Source organism: Alligator sinensis, unplaced genomic scaffold, assembly GCF_000455745.1.
Source record: "Alligator sinensis unplaced genomic scaffold, ASM45574v1 scaffold221_1, whole genome shotgun sequence".
Classification (NCBI taxonomy): domain Eukaryota; kingdom Metazoa; phylum Chordata; order Crocodylia; family Alligatoridae; genus Alligator; species Alligator sinensis.
Genome location: NW_005841948.1, coordinates 2232254 through 2239263, shown reverse-complemented (window position 1 = coordinate 2239263; position 7010 = coordinate 2232254).

The window sequence follows — 7010 nt, the reverse complement described above, 5'->3', positions numbered from 1 at the left end:
TCTCCCAAGGTGAATGTGGGAAGGTTACTCCTTTTTTCAGGGGTTCCTCCTGACTTAAAAGGCTTCCCCTGACAGGTATGCCTATACATTCCCATTGTGGTGTGAAAGTGAAAGGTTTTCCTGTGTAACTGCTCTATTGTCAAAGGCGCAAGCTAGGTATGTGGTAGGTGTTGCTCTGATCCCCCACACCAGTTTGTTACAAACAAGGAAAGGTATTTTCCCAGTCTCAGAACATAAACCTTGGACGCAACATTAGAACTGCCATACACAAGACTCAGACTAGTGGTCCATCTAAATCTGTAGCATGTCTCAGACAATGGAAAACACCAGATGCTTCAGAGGAAGTCATTAAAACCTAACAAGTGACAATTGTGGAATAACTTGCTCATGGGGGAATTTTCTTCCTAGCCCCAGGCAGCTTCTGTCCAAAGCATAAGGATTATATTACTTAATAATTTTTATCCTAACCTGTTGACTCAGTGAGAGTTTTGCCCAAATAAGAACAGCAAATCCAGGTCTTTTGTATCTGTATGTTTTATTTGTCCCTTTTCAGAGTTGCCTTTTGTAGTGTGTGTGTGTGTGTGTGTGGGTACAGGTGTTTGTGTGTTGGGGGGTGGAAAGGGCAGTGATATCAGTTTCCATCTGTAAAACTTACATTGGCCTAACAAAGTAGAAATATTTATGGGACGCATCAAAAGTAACTAATAACTTAATGTAAGCAAAAGAAGCAGTTAATTAGCTTTGCTCTTTTCAACAAGGAACATTAGAATTTAATGAGTATTAATAGTTTCATAAGGCATACAAATATACTGCCCCAAGCAAAACATAATATAGTACAGTATTACAAATAGCTCTTTAAAATGCATATGGTGACATTTTCACATATTGTTGGATGATCTATACTATTTTTAGTTGTACCTGTAGATAAAGTGTATACTCAGGTAATGTTACAGAGTATGTTACTGATTTAAGATATCCAATTCTCAAGGTCTTCAGTGTTTAAGAGGAAAAGTGATGATCCATGCTTAAATTCAGCAGTGTTTATGAGATTATCTAATACTGCAGTTTTCATTTAAAATGTTAATGGCAGAACTACTGATCATCTGGAGGCACCATTCAGGATAAGATAAGGTCTGTATCATGTTCTAAAATATCCTCTTGGGTCAGATCTATAGGACTGACTATGTGGGTAAACTGTGAAAAACTGTGATAAAATGCCATATCATCATATCATTTCATTTTCTATCATCATAGAAACCATTTATGAAACAAATTCACTTGGGGCCATTTTAGATTAACATCATCAGGCAATATATCTGGGATACATAGACATTTCATTTAAGTTGCCTTTTTGTTCTAAGATTTACATGTACATGCTTATCTGTAGGGCTGCAATGTCTAAATGATTGTTCATTGTGTAAAAGGAAATAATTTATAATTTCCAAAAGAGGCAAAATAGCAGACTCTGGGCTGTTATAAACTAGCCTGTGTTATACTGTTTTCAGTGCAACTATGCTGATACTGTATCCGGTGCGGATGTAGCCCAAGAACTTAACAGGAGATATTGGAAGAGAGGGGAAGGGAATGATGGGTGATCATACTACAGAGATCCAATATATTCGATGATTATTACTTCTCTCAAAGATTTTGTTTTCAAAATATGGCACCACTCTTTACTAAAATATTATAAATTCAAAGTGATTGACCAATTCAGCTGACATTAATAAAGATCTCCTACTGGTAAGGAGATGGATATTCAGGACATTCAAATGGGTATTAAGGAAATGGGGATGGTTCTGCTTTGAGCAGGGGATTGGACTAGATGACCTCCTGAGGTCCCTTCCAACCATGAACAGTGCGTGCCCCTGGCAGCTGGGAGGACATGGCTGCGCCAGTGGGAGCTCGGCAGTGGTGAGCAGGGAGCTTCTGCAGACACTGCCGGCACTGTCAGTGTCAGTGTCGGTGGCGCCTTTTTGCAGGGTGTGCACCGCCACACACAGGGGGTGCATGTGGACCCATATGTACCCCTTATGTGTCGCCCCTGCTTCCAACCCTAATTTTCTATGATTCTTTGATTCGATGACTGGATTTTTGTCTGTGGCCTGGATTTATATGCTGGACAAATATGGCATTAAATGGAGGAAGCAAAAATATTGGGCCCAATTCTCTATTTCTGTACAGTGGTGTAACTTCATTTACTTTGGCAGAGTTAAACTGGTATAAAATCAGTGTAACAGAATAGGGAATCATGCTCATTTATTGCATTTTATTGTTCTTGATATTTGTAGCTAGCTGGAGTTCCATATGTACTGCCTGATATGGCATTTTATCATACAAAACATTGGCTGAACGTGTGGCATGTTGCAATTTATGCAATTTAATCATGCCCAAAATGTAATGTCTTCCAGGGCCTCTTCTTTCCTCCCCTCCCCTCACTTTCAAACCCCTTCCTCCTTTGTAACACCAACATTCTGGAAAAAAAAAAGAAAACTAAAACATAATGCACTCTTTCCCCTGAATCCTATAAAATAATTGTTTATAAACACGTACAGTGTGCACTAAGATCAAGCTATCTTCTTGTTGGCTTCCAGTCTGACTCTGCTATCCATTTTGTCTCATGTGGTAGGATCTAAAGGCCATATCCTTTTCCCAGACTGAATTGTGCACCAGGGAACTCCACTTTGGGACCTAAGGGTCAGGAGTTCTGCACTGGTCACAGAACTGCTTTGTAGCCACAGCTGCAATCACCCTAGTAACCTTTGGCTAGAGACAGAAATTACACATACATCAGTATAAGTGATTAGAAACCAGTTCAAAACTGTAACACAATAGAAGTTCAATATACATAAACTGCTTTCAAAATGGCTAAAACTGGTATAAGATGAACCTGGATGGGTGTTGTATCAGACTTAACTGATTTAGGTTAAATTTGTTTATAGAACTTCTGTACCAGATCCCCTCCAGATTCAAGTTAACTCAAAGTCCCTCAGCATCCCAGGATGCTTTGCACTTCTCTCACAAACCACCTCTTGCAGGGTGGATGGGCTAGTTTGCCCCAAGCTGTCTGCTCCAGTCAAGCAGGGAGCTTCAGGCCTGGGCCACTGCAGGCATGTGGCTGCATTTCCTGAATCAAAAGTGAATGTTTGTTTACTTGCTTATTGGTTCAACCTATGCAGTTTACACTAACCTATGAAGATTGAATTGATTTAGCCTCGGGCTTTTTGATTGCCTGTACTTATCTTTTGTGTTCTAATCAGCCTCCAAATTCCTTCTCAAGAGTGGCATGTTGAGAGCTGCCTTCTTTAAATCTGCACGCCGCAGAGCTCAGGCAGGATATACTTTCTTTGTATAGGCTCATTTGTTCTTAAAGACAGGCATCCAGATTCCATAATATTTTATGGCTTCATTTTTGTCTGGTATCACTTGTTTCCCCTCCCTCCAAAACACCAGTTTAATTGTGTTTCTTACACAAAGAGGTAACATAGGAAGATATCTGCCCATTGTACTGGGTATTAATTGCAGCAAAAATCATTTTTGTAAAGGTATGTGGTTGGACTGGAGGGTGCCAGCATTGCCCTCACCCATTAAAACAGATCTCCATGCATTTCCATTGCATGTACTGCATTCATGAACGTTGTCTGTGTTCATGAATGGCGTGCGCCCCCTGTGGCTGGGGGGGCATGGCTGCGCTGGCGGCAGCAGGAGCACGGCAGTGGTGGCGGGAGCCCAGCGGCGGCAAGCACAGAGCTCCCACAGACACTGCTGGCGCTGTAACAAAGTGTCATCACGCTGCACTGCGATTATTTAAAACTGTGAATGGCAAATCCATGAATAGTGAGGGTTTCCTGTATTATGGAATTCAGAGACTCTAATCATCAGGAATTAGGGCTCATTGAATAGGATGATGTTCATGTAACAAAAAGTCTCTGCCCCAAAAAGCTGAGACAAGATAGGCAGATAAAACAAATAGAAGGGAAAAACAATGTTGTAATATGATTATCATACATATAAATATGGAGAGGAAAAAGTGACTGTTACTGACTAACCTCCTACTGGCTCAGAGTGGTTTTTTGAACAGACATATGGACATATGGAATACTAAAGCTTTAAAATTCCTCTGGCCTAATTCTGGGCTGGATTTCCTGACAGCTGAGTTATGAACTACAGGCCTTTCCTATTCAATCCTTGATCCTACCCCATCTCTGCTTCCCTCCTGTTCTGAAGCTTGTGCTGGCAGACTCTGTGGGGTCAGGTATCACTATACATGCCCAAAATGTATGTGCAGCCCTATGTCTTTGTGCTGTACAAATTCTATTGTAGCCTGTTGCAGCTCCTGTAATGTTTCTGTATGCAGTAGGAATAACACAGAGGAGCCAAAATAGATGACAGAATGTGGCACCTAAACAGTTTCCCTCCTACTTGCTTTGGGGTGTTCAGTGCCACAAGTGGCAGCTTCTGGCATTCAACTTTAGGATCTCATGTGACAGAAGACCCCCTGCACCCTACCTTCTCACTGTGCATAGCCATGCATGTCTCTTTCTGACCTTCACATTGGAACTTTCTGTTGATTAAATAGATGGAGTTTTCCTTTAAAAATCTGACTTAGATTAGGCTATATATTCTCGGGAGTTACGTTTATGGACAAAAGATTGTCCTTCTCTCAGATATGGAGCTTTTTCTCGCAATAACATGAACAAGGAAGGGGTATCAGCATATTTGTTAGGTTTTTTTTTGTTTTAAACCATGCCTTCACATTATTTTAATGTTGGTTTAGGATTTAATTAGAAAGTAATTGGCATTAGTAGTTGTATACTTAATCATCATATCATATGATCCAAAACATAGCGCTTAATCTCATAAGATGATTAGCATCTTATTACAGTATTTTATTAAATATTGATGCCAAAGTTTTCTATTCAGCATTTGAAAATCCTTTTAGTCAATTAACAATGAAACAAAAAGTTTCCCATTAGGTGACAGCTACTGTAATTACATTTAATTCATAGTTTATTACACTATGTTTAAAATGCATATACATATCACATCCAAAAAATTTCATTAAAAGAACCTTAAGGTTGCAAAGTTAAGAACTCATGGGTTAAGAAATACCATATGAATTTCTTAACGGTCAGCTGTGCAACAGTTATACATTTCTGTCACAGGACCCCTTTCCTCATTCAGGGTACAACAAGGGTTTTCTCCTTGTTGCTCAGTGCATGGCCTTATGACTTGTTTACTAGTCACTATTAAAACCTTGTTCTAAAAAAACCTTAAGCATTTCTGGAGGGCTCCTTCTAACAGTATCTGAGTGCTTCATAAGTGTTAATTAATATATTTTTAGAATACCCTGGTGAGGTTTTGAGACAGTGTCGTGCTGGTTTCACAAGAACAGAGGCACAAAGAAATTAAGATAAAAAAGATCTTCTACCTCTATATGCCCAGTCTGAGACAACTATGACCTGATTTTACAGAGTACTTAGCACTTCATCATATGTATAAAATACAGCTCCCATTGGCTTCAGTTGTGGTTGTGAGTTTTCAGCATTTTTGCAAATCATGCCCCAACATCTCAATTTAGACACTGAGAGAGAAAGAACCAATAATGGCATGTAAGCACTTAAAAGTTTGGCATCATATTGCCTGGCTCTTTGGTTCAGTCCCTTCTTCATAAGCTCCTCACCCTAGTCCCAGTTTCCTTACTCAGTAATTCAGTCTCATCCCCGTGTACTCTGTCAAAATCTCCTCCTCAATGCCCATTATAGTCTGAAGCAGAGGTGGGCAAAATGCGGCCCACGGGCCAGATGAAGCCCGCCAGGCCATTCTATCTGGCCCACGGGGCGCCTAAAAAAATTTAAAAAATAATAGTTATCTGCACCTAGCTGCCTGTCATGCGGCCCTCCATGGCTTGCCAAAACTCAGTAAGTGGCCCTCCACGCAAAATAATTGTCCACCCCTGGTTTGAAGACTAGTCGGTACCAGTTCCCCACTGGCTGGCTACTTATCTGATATCTTTCTCTCCCCTGCGCTGGCCCAGATCCAGTCATCTTTCCATCCAATTACAATGGCCTCACCACAACTTCATGTCCCAGTCTCTGCCTGGCTTCTCTGAATTCTCCTCCAAAACCCTGTCTCTTTGCTCCTGTCCTGGCTCCAAGGGTTATTTGTGCACTTTATATATTAAACAGTCATTGGAGGCAATATTAGAAATAGTCCTGTGAGCAGTTGCTGGAACCCAGGAGTTTTCTCACTACAATGAGTGTCTTAACCCCTAAGCTACATAGTCATGCTCCTTCTTGCTTTCTCTCTCTGGCCCAGTTAATCTTCAGTTGTTTTCTGTACCTTAGTACAATTTCAGGAGGAGGAGTGGCATGTACCTGTATCCAGAATAACCTATAGTCTGGAGGTTAGGGTTTCCTCCTGGGCTTGAACCTCCTTAGGCTGAGGGTGGTGGGGGGTGAGTGTTCTCACCATTAAACTGATATATGAAAGGGGGTTTGCTGCCATCACTGTCTGTCTTTAAAAAATGGTCCTTTCCCTCAGGAATGCATTCCAAGTTGGGGATTCTAAGTGGATATGGATGACTGTCTGCAAGTGGGGCACCTGGGCTAGGGAAAGGTATGGGATTTAGGTTGGACACACCTCTCTCCTCAGTGTTCCCTGTTTGGCTAGCTCTAGGGAGTGCAAAGTGAGCATGCTGACTGGATGTAACTCTCTGCTCAGCTTGCTCAGGATCTCATCCTGAGGAACCAAGTCTCCCCAGTGCACTGTTATACAGAGCATAGGGGCCTAACACAAGTTTGTTGATTGTAAGCTGTAGGGCTGGGCACCTATAAATTTGGTGTTGCTTAGGTATTACTTGTAAGCACCTGAATCTTCACTGCATCTAGCTGTCAGTGACTGGCCCAAGGTCACCCCGCTCTTCTGAATTCTGTCTTTCCTGTCTAAACACCCCTGCCTCAGCCTCCTACTGCCTGCTTAATCATACCTGATTGCTCTTTTCACTCCCAGCT